Source organism: Trichosurus vulpecula, chromosome 8, assembly GCF_011100635.1.
Source record: "Trichosurus vulpecula isolate mTriVul1 chromosome 8, mTriVul1.pri, whole genome shotgun sequence".
In the NCBI taxonomy this organism is placed as follows: Eukaryota; Metazoa; Chordata; class Mammalia; order Diprotodontia; family Phalangeridae; genus Trichosurus; species Trichosurus vulpecula.
In genome coordinates, this window is record NC_050580.1 from 56,079,982 (window position 1) to 56,095,844 (window position 15,863).

Below are 15,863 nucleotides of genomic sequence, written 5' to 3' on the forward strand. Positions count from 1 at the left end.
TCTTCCCAGGGGGCCAGGAACCATCCAGTCCAGGCAAGAGCAGCTTGGGTGCCAGGGCTTTGTAGAAACTAAAAACAGGAAATGTGAGCACCAGGGACAGGTTGAGCAATGAGGCAGTAAACACCCTTTGCAAGCTCTTTCCCAGCCTACCCTACTACTCTGTCCCAGCTGCTTCTAACATCTTGATTAGCAATTGCTAGAAGTCAGCCTCTTCCCAAAAGAACCATTTTCCAGGAACTCGCTTCCTTGCTTCAGATGAAGCTAGGGTTCATTTCCAGGCAGTGTTCTCCCAGTCCAGGCGGGGATGGGGAAAGCATTGCTTTGCCAAGTTGTCCTACCATAGGACTTCTGGGCTAAGGGTAGAGTTAATTGCGACTTCAAATAGTTCTCCACATATACCCCACCTCAAACCTGGATCTCTATTCTGCTTTGAGGGACTATCCCAAAAGGAGGCCACTTTGTGCCACTAAGTTCAGAATCTAACATCCCTCTTGTGCTAACTTCGATACCTTCTGCTGCAATCTGGATTCCACTGCAACGATTTCCTTTTTCAGTTTTGCTACATCCTGAAGACTCGGTGGCCTTCTCCCCTGGCTGGCCTCTGGTTTGGTCTCCATTCATGCTTCACTCTCCACCGTACACCCCCCTCCTCCAAAAGGATATATCTGGGAGCTGAGACGTTGGATTGTCCATTTGGATCAAACATAGGAGAGAGGCGTCGATGGAGTGGTTGAAGCCCAGACACAGAGTAAGAAGGGAATGTTGCTGTGTCACAGCAAATCTGGGGGGAATCATAGAAAAGGAAGGTGACAGAATGAATTGGGAGGGAATAACTGACCCTGAGAACTCTGGCTCTCAAATTTAAGGAGGAGGAGGTCAGCAGAGAGTGAACTCTCCTCTCTCAAAGTTTTCCAGAATACTTAGTCTCTATTTCTCCTTTGTGCCTATTGCATTCTACCTGGTGTTGTATGATCCTGGCTCTAGAGCTGGAAAGGACTTCAGGAGCCATCGAGGTCAATCTCCTCATCACACAGATGTGGAAACTGAGGAACACAAAGCTCAAGTGACTTGCTCAAGGTCACATGGGTACTAAGTGGAAGAGCCCACATTTTCCAGTGCCTTCGCTCTGTTAATTATTTCCTTTTTATCCTAGATACAGCTTGCTCTGTATATATGTGTTTGCATGTTGTCTCCCCATTAGATTGTAAGCATCATGAGGGCAAGAACTGTCTTTTACTTCTTTTTGTATCCCACATAGTAGGAGCTTAATAAATGTTAACTGAATGAATGAATGAATTTGAACCTCTGAGTTTAATCCTCTTTTTATAGTATCATTTTACTTCCTTTTGGACTTGTCATATTCTTCCTGCTCCCTCACACCCCACTAGAATGCCGTTCTTCAAGGGCAGAGATAGTTTTTATCTTATTGTCTCCAGCTCTAACACGTTACCTGGCACACACAGTAGGCATTTAGACACTTGTCCGCGTTGAACTGAATATGAATTTGGCTAGCAAGATCAGAGGAGAGTTGATAGTTGAAGGATTTAAAAAAAATGTTCAATGGTATGAACAACTCCTGGTGTGGAAACTCCAATCACTGACTAAGAATAGCAACTTTTTGATTAATTATGTTTTAGAGAGATGGCTGGGGACTTAAAGATCTTAATTTATTTGCCCAAGCTCATATAAATAGGGTCAGAATAGGACTTGAAAGCTTTCTAGCCACTGTCTCTCAACTACAGCCAGAGACAAATCTATGGAGTAACAGAAATTTGTCTTCACTGACCTCTTCCTTTTTGTAACTTTTCCTGTGTCTCTCCTCTGAGCAGAGGCCCAATGTCCTTCTTTTGTCCAGGACAAAAAAAAAATCTAATTAATTCATACTGTGGTGTTAATGACTTAATAGTTTATCCAAATGAATTATTAACCAAAGATGGAACATCAAGCATCAGTGCAGGAGAGATTTCCCTGGGCTCCCAAATCACCTCGTAACTTTACACCTCCTTGCAAGGTCAAACATCCGTGGCCCTGCCTAGCCTGGGGAGGAAGCTGCAAAGAGCTTTTCCGTACCCTTTACACCCATGTAAGGGTAAAGCCTCCACTGATGGTCACTCCAGTAACAACCTCAAGCCACTTCCAATCCTGTGACTGTGGTTCTGACTCTGACTTCTCCAAAATCTCCCCTACCTTGTGACACATTGTCATTAGTTTAGGGGAAGGAAATTTTTGTGGCTTGGGTAGTGTCTGTGGGAGAGAGAGAGAGAGAGAGAGAGAGAGAGAGAGAGAGAGAGAGAGAGAGAGGGAGAGAGAGAGAGAGAGAATGAATAGGTTTGGGTATATAATAACAATAGGTGGGAGCAGCTAAGTGATACTGCCTAGAGTGCTGGACCTGGAGTTGGAAAGAACTGAATTCAAATTCTGCCTTAGGCACTTAGTTGTGTGACTCTAGGCAAGTCATTTAACTGCTCCCAGCCTCAGTTTCCTCATCTGTAAAATAGGTTGTTGTGAGGATCAAATGAGATAATATTTGTAAAGCAATTTGCAAATCTTAAAGAGCTATGTAAATGCTAGCTTTTATTTTTGGTATAGCACTCTACAGTTTACAAAGTATAGCACAGGTATCTTCTCATTTGACTCATTATGTAATTTCTCTGAGCCTGTTTCTTCCTCTTCAAATAGGGATGATAATTATGTCACCAGAGGATTAAGTGAGCTAATGTATATAAGGGGTTTTTTTTTTTTTGCTTGTTTGTTTTGTTTTGCAGATCTAAAGGCATCTTGTAAGTGTGAGGTATTGTTACTTCTATAGGAGAGGCCACCTGCACATGGTCACTGTCAGGTTCTGATTCTGACACCACAAACTGCTAGAGGGTGACTAGGTCCTGAGTGTATGGATAGTCTTGGTGGGCACAGAACCTGATTCTTCCATATTCCTTTCTGGGATCCACTCTGAACTACTGTCTTCATCTAGGGGATCTATCCAAAATGCTGGAAGTCTTCCATTAGTCTTTTAACATTGTGGTTATGAGTACAATTCTCTCTCCTTTTCCCTTGGCCTAGTCATATGACCAATCCATTTCCTTTTCTAGTCATACACGACTTAGATATAATAGTGAACTAAAAAGGATTTGTGATTTCATTAGTGTGAGTACTCCTACACCAACACTTACTTCAACCCTTTTTTAACTTAGTGAATTGTCTTTGGGAGTTACTATAATGGAGATTTTATAAGGTCTCTCTTCCTTTAATTCCGCCCCCCCAACACAGCAATTAGCATTCTTCCCTTTTCATATATACCCAACTAAATGTTTCATAAGTTTTAACATTATGACAATCACCTCTAACAACTTAATAACTTCGCAGTATCCAAATCAAAAGGAGTTAAATTCCCCAATGACGCAATTTTATCATTCTTTTAACAGCATTTCTTATAGAATGAGGTTGGGGGTGTGGAGAGAATGCAAGAAAACTAAGGAACACAGTAATAACATTCACAATGTCATGAATTTAAAACAAAAAATAAAACTTAGTAGTAGTCAGATGACATCAAATCAGTCAAATGTATTTCCAAATTATCTTACATAGAAAATCATTCATCTTATGACCTTTGGCATTTTATATTAATCATGTCTAAAATCCAATATAGTTATACAGTAAGGAGAAAACACATATTTAATTAGAGAAATAACAGAAATCAACATTTACATAGTGCTTACAGAACAACCCATCTAGTTAAGCACTTCACAATCATGTGATTCTCAAAACAACCCTGGGAGGTGGGTGCTATTTTTATCCCCTTTATAGATTAGTAAACTGAGGTAAACAGAGATGAGATTACTTTCCTAAAGTTTCACAAGCAACAAATTTACAAAGATTGGATTTTTCATTCATATTTTCCTCTTATAGCATTTTGCCTTAATGCCTAACTGCACTATAATTTCATTTCAAGACAAACCTTTACCACGTCAAACCTGGATTATAATCACAAAATCAAAATCTCAATTTTCCCAAGGGCCATGCATCTTAACTTCACATTACAGATCCACATTATATATTCTAGTGCCAAAGATCTAAAGTTGTAGGATTGTACACCCATCCCCCTCCTTAGGGTCCATGAGGATTTTATAGTCCTTACATAACAGCTAAAATATACCCTTTTAATGATCCTCCAAGGACAGGATTTTAATATACTATCTTCAAATAATTTCATGTTACAAATATATTACTATATAAAAAGTACAAAGCAGAGAACAAAAGAAAACTCACAAGGAAACAAAAAAGATGGACAACTCTGAATACAATTTGTAATATTTATAGACTTTCTTGAAACAGAAATTTATTGCTGTATACTTTGAATCCTCTCTTATGTTCTGCTGTGCATGTGGCAATGCTCTTTTTCTTTTCTTATTTTTCATTTAAGTTTCAATATTTAATTTATAATATTTCTTTTTATTGTATATTTAAGCTTTAATTTTCAAAAAATTAATAAAAAATAAAAAACCCAAGTATATTACTATAGTGTCCATATCATAAAGAATAACCACATACTTATTTTTAAGTTACCCAAACAATTAAGTTCTGTTATATTCTTCACAGAAGTAATGCAAAGCTTTTTCTTCCAAATTAAATTTCACTTATATTCAAGTTGCTCCCTTAAATGAGCTTTTTTTTTGCAAGCAAGAAGCAAGACAGTTCTTAAAAATTCCAACTGTAAACTTGCTTTGAAATTTAGTTCAAACTGACTTCTCCTTCTTTAACCTGTGGTTACATGATATTGAGTAGCTCTCAGGGGTATAACCCACCTGAGGGTCAGGATGGAGAAGTTGGTTCGGACTTTCCCTTCCTTTGTCCTTTCTCTCATATACATCTATGGCTATGCTCCTAAGTTCGTCTATAACCTTCTAATGTGACCTAGACCAGAAAAGGTATACGTGCAACTTAATTCTCAGCAGGGATTGATTGACAAAAGCAGAGTTAATAATTTCTGTATCATATGGTTGGGTAGATCTAGCCCTGCCCAATGCTTCTACATAATCTATTATAAACATGAGTAGGAGTCTCATTTTCTTCTTGACAAATTGCTTGAAATTTACTCCAGTTAATAATCCTACCTAAATTGGGGGGGGTCTAATATAATTTACAGCAAAATTTCTAATTGCAAAACATATACCAATTCAAAAATTTCTTTCTAAATTAATTTGTACTTAACTTTAATTTGTAAAATTCCCAAGTATTTAGACGTACCCTTCTAGTAACATTTATTTACTTTTTAGTTGTTCCCTGATTTACTCAAACTTTTCCCTTTTCCGTGTACCCAGGAAGGAGTTAACAATTAAGTTCTTCATCTCAGGGTGGATGCCAGAATCTATTCTTATGCTTTGGCACTGAAACACACCAATGCAAAACCCTTGGAAGTGCCATTCCTGAAATTCTGAAACTCACCAAGGCTCACTTCTATGTTTTTATAAATGATGCCAATCTTTCACGGTTTGGACTTTGTATTCACATAGTTAAAGTATAGGTTTTGAATTAGATTTTTCATAAAATGAAGGCAATATAGAATGCAAAACAACAAGGATTAAGTCCTTAAGTGCCAAAGCTATTCAAACTATCAATTGCAACCTATTTTTTTTCCTTCATTTTGGAATTTCACTGATAATACTTTCAAACTTTTGTTGTTATTCGGTTGTATCTGACCCTTTATAATCCCATTTTGGGTTTTCTTGGCAAAGATACTGGAATGGCTTGCCATTTTCTTCTCCACCTCACTTTATAGACACAGCTAGTAAGTATCTGAGACTGGATTTGAACTCAGAAAGATGAATCTTCCTGACTCCAAACCCAGCATCTATCCATTGCACCACTTAGTGGCACTTTCAAACTAGTTTCTCTCTAATCAGTGAAATGACCATCCTCTCTTAGCTGTAAAACAATAAATCTGTCACTCTCTAGGAGAAGAGTGATTAAAGGTCCATGCAATATTCACAGTTACGTTCTTAATTTCCTTAGAGCAAATTCTAAAGAATGTTAACTAAAACTCACTAAAATATTCCAGCATTTACAAAAACATTCCAACCACAATTTGGAAACTCACAATAGAGAACCTACATTTTAGTCATAAACTCAGTTTCTAATTAGCTTACTATGTCATGAAATTATGTGGTCTGAGGGAAAAGATTCCCTTTCTTCTTATCTATCTTTCTCCCTGCACTCCCAAAACTTGGCCAGAGCTTAGAAATGTAGAGAGAAAGGGGAACTATGGTTCTCAAGACTTAGAGAGCTCCACAGAAAGGTTCACATTCTTTTTCCCAGGAAAAAGTCCACCTGCAGTGTTAAAGATAGTAGACCAGACTTCTTTGGATAACAAATCAGATATGCTTCAAGGGTAAGAGATTTACTTGACACAAGAATAGAACAGTGATTAATAAGAAAACTGGATTTCTAAACTTAACTCATTTCAAGACAGCTGAATTTCTGATTATTTCACTAACTTACAATTGCATTACCCTGGATCCGTTATACAGCAGTGGGCTTTTCCAAACTTTTGTAGGCTAGTCCTCAAATGAGAGACTTGAAGCCTATTGATCTTGATAGACCCTACCAGATTTTATGCCCCATTGGCAGAGCCACAGAAAATCCAAAGACACCTCCATGTCACAATGAGGCAACAGAACATGATTTTAGCAGTAATAGCAAGTCAAAAATCTCAATCTATATTACTAAATCAAGTATGGTACAATGGAAAGATCTCTGAATTTGGAGTCAGAAGATTTGGGATTGGATTGCAGCTCAGCTGCTTCCTACTCTCTCTCTCTCTCTCTCTTATCACCCATATCTATTCAATTACCATGTCTTCTAAATTCTACCTCCACAACATCACTGGCATCCCTCCCTTCTCTCCATTCATATGGCCACCATCCTCATCACCTCTTACCTAGAATCCATTAGCAAGAGGCTCCATTAGAATGTGAGATCCTTGAGAGCAGGGACTATCTTTTGCCTTTCTTTATATCTCAAGACCTTTGCACTGCACTTGGCATACAGTAGGTGCTTAATAAATGCTTGCTGACTGCCTGAATAATTGGTGTCACTGCCTCCAGTCTCTTCCCCTATCTAATCTGGTGTCACTGCCTCCAGTCTCTTCCCCTATCTAATCTATATTCCATGAAACTGTCAAAGTAATTACTCCGGTAGCATGGGTCATTATGTCATTACCGTAGGATCCAGTACAAACTCTTCTATCTAGCTTTTAGCAACAACAACCACCAACATTTATTTGCAAAGCACTTTATGAATGTTATTTCATTCGATCCTCACAACAACCCTGTGAAGTAGATGCTATTATTATTCCTATTTTACAGCTGGGGAAACCAAGGCTGAGAGCAATTATGTGACTCCCCCAGAGTCACACAGCTAGTAAATGTCTGAGGTAGGATTTGAACTCAGGTCTTCCTGACTCCATATCCAACACTCTATCCATGGTACCAGCTAGCTGCCCCCACAAGCTGGCTCCTATTTATCTTTCCAGACTTAGATCTTAGATCACCTGCTCTCACGCACCCCAAAGTCCAACCAAAAAGGCTTACTTGCTGTTCAGCACTGATGACATGACATCTTCTGTCTCCATATCTTTACACAGGTGATGTCCCCTATTGCCTGGAAGGTGCTCCCTCCTCTAAGAGAACCCCTAGCTTCCTTTAAACCTCAGCTCCAGAACTATCTCTTGAATGCATGATCCCCTTTCTGAAATTGCCTTATATTTATCTTTTACTTTGTATATAGTTTGTATTCCTCTCATATATGTATGTATGTTTTCTCATATATGTATATATTTTCTCATATATGTGTATATATGTACATGTATATACGTATGTGCATGTAGATAGAATGTCAACTCCCTGAAGGCATGGACTGTTTCAGTTTTTTTCCCCTTTGTGTCTCCAGTCTCTGGCACATAGTAGGTACTTTACTGATTGATCAATTCCTGTGTGACCTTGGGAAATCCACCCTGCTGCTTTCAGCTTCAGTTTCCTTGTCTATAAATAAGGAGATTAGAGCATATCATATTTTAGTTACCTTCTAGGCTTAATTATATGATCCCGCCAAAACACAAATGTCTAATCTTAGTGGAAAGTCTGTATGAATACATATGTCTAAATTGTTTATGGCCCAAACTAATCTGTACAAAAGTTCTTTTGTATCTACTAAGTAACTGATAAAAGGGATTAAGTCCTGCAAGTAGGCAAAAAGGCCATCTTATGATGCCATTAGCAACTGGACATCTGTGGGGATAAGGATTCTAATAGTCTACTATGCCCTGAAGCATCACTGGACGCTGAACCAAAAAGGAAGGAAGAAACATGGAGTTAAAAGGTATGTTCCTCAAATGTTCAAATCCAAATTGGCTTCTTACACTGTCACTGACTGTGACCCGGGACAAGTCACTTAGATCCACCTGTAAAATAAAGAAGGTGGATTAGATGATCTTTATGGTTTGTGCTGGCTCTAAATCCTGTGGTTCCAGGGTTCATTAGGGCGGGGAGGGAAGAGGGGAGGGAAGATCATTCTAAGTTAAGGAAATGAAAAAAGGGCTTGTGGGAGAGAAGGCCAGGAGAGAGTAATTAGGTTTACTTGACTGAAGTAACGCTTGATATGAGGAAGATCACCAGAGTTGAAGAGGCAATATTTGAAAGGGCTTTGGAGCCCAATCATAGACAATCTGTAAGTAGGAAGGTCTACAGGGAAGACATCAAAAGTCCTTGGTGCTGGTTTGATCTGATGGAGGCATCTCTCCTCCAACTCTTTGATTTCACATTTGCTCTGGTCACCTGGTGCTTGCATGATTGCCACTTCCACTAACTTCATCCAGTTCCTACACCTGCCTCTTGTCTTCTCCCTTCCCCTACACAAGTTCATACAGAGAGGGGACCCTTCCCAGAGACCTTCTGTTAGAAACTGCATTTTCTCTGAGATGCCGCCAGGGGCTGGACCCCTACCTGCGCATGTCTACCAACAAATAATAACTAAGGATCGAATAACAGTGTATATACGAAAATGAATGGTGTCTCTGTATGTTAGTATTGTTGAAGCTTTTTAATAGATCTTCTTTTGGTCATTTATTTCAGTCATGTCCAACTCTCCATGATCCCTTTTTTGGAGTTTTCTTGGCAGGGATACTGGAGTGGTTTGCCATTTCCTTCTCCAGCTCATTTTACAGATGAGGAAAACTGAGGCAGACGGGGTTAAGTGACTTGCCCAGGAAATGTCTGAGGCCAGATTTGAATTCATGAAGATGAGTCTTTCTGACATCAGACCTTGCACTCTATCCACTGAGCCACCTAGCTGCTCCCAACAGATCTTTAGTAACCAATATAAAGTACTTTTGAAAATCAGAATTCCATGTCGTTTGGTGATTTGCCCCAAACTTTCCCTTCTCTGACCTCAAATATTTACTAATTGTCAGAGCCTCACAATCTTTGATTGCCAGGGTCCCATGACCTCTGACACAAGCTCATGTAGGACAGGTTCAGGAGGTGTCATACACGGTGCTGTCACTGACCTAGTGACATGTTCTCTGAACCTCAAACCACAGGCAGCTCAGCCTGGTAAGAAAGACATCTCGAGGGATACATACAACACAGAGGAACAGAGACAGGTGCAGTGTGAGAGCCAACCAGCCACACCAGCCCACTGCTGCTCTACCTCTGTCTGTGACAACAAAGGGACCTCATCTTGGCTGACCAGCTCCTTCACAACCTCATGCTCCCTATCTCTCTTCCTCCCTCTGTCTTTTTTTCCTCTTCTGCTCTTTCTTTCTTCTTTCCTTCCTTCTTTCCTGCCTTCTTTTCTTCCTTCCTTCCATCCTTTCTTTGTTCCTTCCTTCCTTCCTTTCTTTCTTTCCTTCTTTCCTTCTTTCTTTCTTTCCTTCTTTCTTTCTTTTCTTCCTTCCTTCTTTCTTTCTTTCTTTCTTTCTTTCTTTCTTTCTTTCTTTCTTTCTTTCTTTCTTTTTCTTCCTTCCTTCCTTCCTTCCTTCCTTCCTGCCTTTCTTTCTTTCCTTCTAACTTCCTTCCTGCCTTCTTTTCTTTCTTTCTTCCTCCCTCTCTTCCTTCTTTTCTTTCTTCTTTCCTTCTTTCTTTCTCTCTCTTCCTTCCTTCCTTTCTTTCTTTCTTTCTCTCTTCCTTCCTTCCTTTCTTTCTCTCTCTTTCTCTTTCTTTCTTTCTTTTTCTTTCTACCTTCCTTCCTGCCTTTTCTTTCTTCCTTCCTCCCTCCTTCCCTTCCTTCTTTTCTTCCTTCCTTCTTTCTTTCTTTCTTTCTTTCTTTCTTTCTTTCTTTCTTTCTTTCTTTCTTTCTTCCTTCCTTCCTTCCTTCCTTCCTTCCCTCCTTCCTTCCTTTCTTTCCTTCCCTCTTTCTTTCTTTCTTTTTCTTTCTTCCTTCCTTCCTTCCTTCCTTTCTTTTTCTTTCTTTCTTTCTTTTTCTTTTTTTCTTTCTTTCTTTCTTTCTTTCTTTCTTTCTTTCTTTCTTTCTTTCTTTCTTTCTTTCTTTCTTTCTTTCTTTCTTTCTCTTCCTTTCCTTTTCTCTCTCCCTTCTTCCTCACCCTCATTTCTTCACCCTTCAAGAGCAATCAGTTCTAAGACAGGAGACCAAACCAATCACAGCAGTCAAGAAATTAAGCTTCTCCCTTCATATATCAACTGGTCTTTCTAGTCTCCCTGCTCAGCTCCCTTGCTTTTCACCACTGCAAAGGAGACACAGAAAAACAAATGAAAAGGATGCCGAGCAAACTGAGGCAACTGAGAGGGAGGAAATGATGAGAGTTGCTCAGGTTAATCAAGGAAGGGAGCTTTAATCAGAGTTGGAGGGAGGTAGGGACAAGCAGACAGCATTCTAGATTTGAATCCCTGCTACTACCTATGTGACCTTAGGTAAGTCATGGCCTTTCTGAGCCTCAGTTTCTTTACTTGTAATATGAAGAGTTGGGTTAGTTCAGAGGTTCTAACCTTTTTTAGTTCATGGGTCTCTTTGGCAGTTAATGAAGCCTATGAACCCCTTCCATAATAAGGCTTTTAAACACATAAAATAAAGCACATAGGATTACAAAAGAGGCCAATTATATTGAAATACAGCTTTCAAAATAGTAAAAAAAAAACAAACAAATTCATGCACCCCAGGTTAAGAAACTCTGGACAAAATAGCTGATCTCAAAGGCCTCTGCCAGGTCTAAATCCTATGATTTTAGGATTTAGTGGGGAGATGCTCCCAGATTCAGGAAATGGAAAAAGGCTTATAGGTGAGGAGGCTGAGAAAGAGTAACTAGACTGGTTTGACTGAACCAGAACTCAGGGTACCCTCAGAGGTTTTTAACCTGGGCTCTATGAGCTATATCTACATCTATAGCTACATCCCCTCCACCTCTCGACTTTCCCCGTTGCAGTTTTGATATATTGCGGGTTGGCATAAGAAATTAAACAGGAATTTGGGGGGAGATTTTGAGGAAGCTGCAGATGACATGAGAAGGCCGACTGATGACATGGAGCCTACGACCACATACTTAACCCAACTTTTACAATAATGTACTGTAAACACCCCATAAAAGAAAAAGAAAAAATTCAGACTTCTCTGATTTGAGGAGAGGGCCAAAACATTTTACATGGATTTTCCAGGTAGAAAGGGGTGCTGGGCCCTCTAACCCCTAAGATGTGGAAGGGATAATTGCATGTATATATGTATGTGTATATATTTATATATTAAATACTTTAAATTTATATATATAACCATATTAATATAATTGGTTTCTTTTGTAATCCTGCATATGTTATTATATGCACTTAAAAACATTATCCCGATAAAGGGTCCATAGGCTTCAACCAGAATGCCAAATGGATCCAAAATACGACAAAGGTTATGAACAGTTTCTATAGAGGAAAATCTGTACAACTGAAGACACAGTGTTTGGAGGTACCTTGAAACCTAAGTTCAGTTAGAGAATCTCTGATGAGGAGAGTCTCCAAGGAAGGCACCAAGAGTCCTCCGGGCTGGTCTGATATAGACATCTCTCCTCCAACTCTTTGATCTACCATCTGATGAGTGGCAGCTAGGTGTTAGAGTAGGTAAGTCTTTGGGCCAGGAGCCACAAGACCTGAGTTCAAATCTAGCCTCAGATACTTCCCAGTTGTATGCTCTTGGGCAAGTCACTTTAGCACAGTACCTGGCACATAGTAGGAACTACATAAAATGCTATTATTATTGTTATCCCCTGTTTGACTACCTGATGCTTCATTGAGTACTCTTGTGACTCCTGCTCCTCCCCACTGGCTTCCCAAACACACCTGTGAGGGCCTGGTGCACATGAGGAAGGGAGACAGAGTTAGAGAACCTTTGCTCTGAGGGTCAGGTTAACTAGAAGTCAAATAGGCATTGTCCAGGGTGTCCTGGGGTGCCTGGTGAAGGACAGGACTGGTTTTTTTTTTTTTTAAAGGCACCATACAAAGGAAGGAAGGGAAGGGTGGAGTTAAAAAGACAGTGGACAGAGATGGGGGAGGGGATGATTGGTCCTATGCCAAGAGACTTGGGTCCTTTGCCTGGGGCCTCCATGCTCAGTTATAAAGTTGTAGAATTTAAAAGCTAGGAAAAAATATTAGAAATTATTTAGTCCAATCCTAGGGTACAGTTTGGAGCCTCCATAGGCAGAGGGGGGAAGAAAGAGTTCCAGCCCACACCCTCAGGGTCCTCAACCTCTACCCCAGGGCAGATTGATGTGTAATGTCTTGGCTGGCTCTTCTTCCTCCCTCACACCTGTGTGGTGACTCAGGCCCTCCAGGTAGTGCCCAACCCAGAAGGGAAGTGACTAAACAGCTAAAATCTATTTGGACTGGGCTAAAGGAGGAGGGAAGTGAGGGAAGTGGAGTGGAGTGTTGGATTTGATCCTCTCCCTCTCTAAGGTTTCACTAGGAGCTGGGAGAAAGGGTGGGGCCATTTGCATGTGGTGATCTTCAAACTTTTTCTTCCCCCTTTCCCCCAACCCCAGCAGGGTGTTCCTTAGCTTCTAGTCTCCTTTTCTACCCTGGGAGTAGACAGGAAGAAGAGGAAGTATTTGAAGCAAGCTCCAGGGGGTTATGAAGGAAAGAAGGGAGAATACCAGACTACCCAAACACACCTCTCCCTCAGGCCTCCCTCATCTTATTAGATGAGTTATAGTTATACAGGGAAATAAGGTGTGTATGGGGGCTGGGGCTCATCTCAACTCCTCCAAAACCCATGAAAGTCCAGGATAGTTGAGGCAAAGAAGATTGGGTGATATTTGGGCAGAATCAGCAAGAACAGATGTCATTCTAGGGGATATGCCTGACCCTGTTAAAGTGAAGTTACCTTGGAAATGCAAATGTGCTCAGCTTTCCTGGAAAACCATTGGATGGCATGCAATGATTGCCACAAACCATAGGGGATCCATGAAAGAAGGAAAATAAGGAGGATAAACAGCAATTTGGAAAATCTATATGAAATCAGACAAAGTAGAAAAAATGAAACCAAAAATGCAACAGGCACATTGATGGCAACTATTTAAAATATCTGAATGAACAATCCTTCTTATTGTTTGTTCTTCTTGAAGAGGACCAATGACATCAGGAGGGTGATGTCTTGACTTGCAAGTGAATTGGATTTAAGTGAGGCATAGCTAAATGCACAATCATAAGGGTCAAACAAAGTCCTAGAGTTAATTATGGATTGTTGATTTGTTTTTCTATCTTGTCTGATTCTCCATGACCCCATTTGGGGTTTTCTTAACAAAGACACAGAAGTGGTTTGCCATTTCCTTCTCTAGCTCATTTTTTTTTTTTTTTTTTTACAGATGATGATACTGAGGCAAACATGGTTAAGTGACTTGCCCAGGGTCACAGAGCTAGTAAGTATCTGAAGCTATATTTGAACTGGAAGGTGAGTCTGCCTGACTCCAGTCCAGGAAAGGGGTGGGAGACTCTATGTACTGTGCCACCCAACTGCTAATAGTTTCTAATAGGTTTCTGTTAATTTCCCAATGTCTGTGACTGTAATTTTGACAGTATGGGCACCCACTCCGTAAACCTACATCTGCAATCCCTCTATACCTTAGTTCAGGGCTGTCCAAAATAGGGCTGGCAGTGCAATTTATGTGGCTCACCTACAAGCATAGAAATTTACACAAATGCTTTAGTAAGGGAAGCCAAGCTACCACAGAGCTCTCACTAAAATGGCAAATCAAAATATATTGTCTATTGTTTCAATAAAAACCTAAGGTTAGACAGCCCTAACTTAGTTGATGGGCTTTGAGACCTGCCATGGTCAAAAAATTCATCATTCTATAGCCAACTTGGTGATGAGATTCTTTGAACTTAGGTTGCTCTTTCAATGTACAGTTTATTACCAGATATGTATGATCTTTTTTTTGTTACAATTTTTTTAAATGTAGTACAGCAGAAGGAGCTTCACCAACTTGGTTAAGTTACTCATCTTCCACGGGACCAAGATCCTCATCTCTACAATGAAGGTGCAACTTGAACTAGATGGCATACAAAATCCTTTCTGGTTCCGTCAATGATCTTATTCTAATGTTGCAGAACTAATGCTAGACCTAGGGGAGCTTCAGCACTGTCAGTCATTGTTCAGCATCTAGGCATGGATCCTGGAGGGAGTTTGTCTCTAGGAGGATTAGGCTCCCCTTTCTCACATTCTTTGACTTTCTAAGTCCCCCACCCCAGAGGGGAAATTGCTTAAGGTTTAGATTATGGCTTGTGTCTAGGACTCTCCAAATCAGAGACTAAAAGAAGTACACATTGTGCAATGTGGATTAGGACGGGGACAGGTAATTTATTCCTATGCACAAAAGGACTATTAAACATGGAACACTCAAAAGGGAGCATAAATTAAGCAGGATTCAGTAATTTGACTTATGACTACTGTTACACTCTGCTAGGAGGTGGAAGCTGATACTTCACATAAAGAAATTTACAATAGTACTAATTAGATATTTTCCATTTCACCTCAGCTTGTCACTGTCTTTATAAAATAGCCAAGCTTGGACTAGTCATATTCATGTCAGTGCTTGCCCTTGACGATTAACGGAGTAGTTGTCAGAGACATCTCAAACTCCCCTTCCCCCAGCCTCCATTCAGCTCAGTCCTCCAAGGATAACTTTAAACCTCTCAAACTCACAAGGTCACCTCCTATCCTGAACATATCTACCTTAGGATATACGTTTATCTAGAAGAACACAAAAGGGGAAAAAGCATCCAAGGGCTTTGATGCAAGCTTTTCTAGTTGCAGGTCCCATGGGCCGACACAATACCAGGGTATAGAAGGAGGGTAGTCCTTCCCCGACCCTCAGTGGAGTCACATGATACTACCCTGAGACAGCCAGAAAGTTGAAAATTTTTCCTCATTTCCAAAAGGATCTCTCATGTCATTGATTGGATGTTCTCTTCAACAATGAAATCACAATCTGTCCAGTCTTCCTGTGCCACACTTGTCCATGCTTTCCTATAAATAATAATAGCTAATGAATAAAGTGAGAGTCATCTGTACAAGATGCACCAAGAAGTTCTTGCTTTAAGATTTGGAAAACACTTTGCTTATATTATCTCATTGGATCCCCATAACGACTCTATGCAGTAATTGCTATTATGATCCCCATTTTACGGATGAGGCTCAGAGAGATTAAGTGACATTCCTAGGATCACACAGATTGTGTCGAGGGCAGGATTTGAACTCATGTTTTCCTGACTCCAAGTCCAGCACCTATCGCCTATGACTCTCAACAATAAATTCACCACAATTCACCCAATACACTAGAGGCCATTCTCAATTTCTTCTGACATTGAGAGGATACCAGT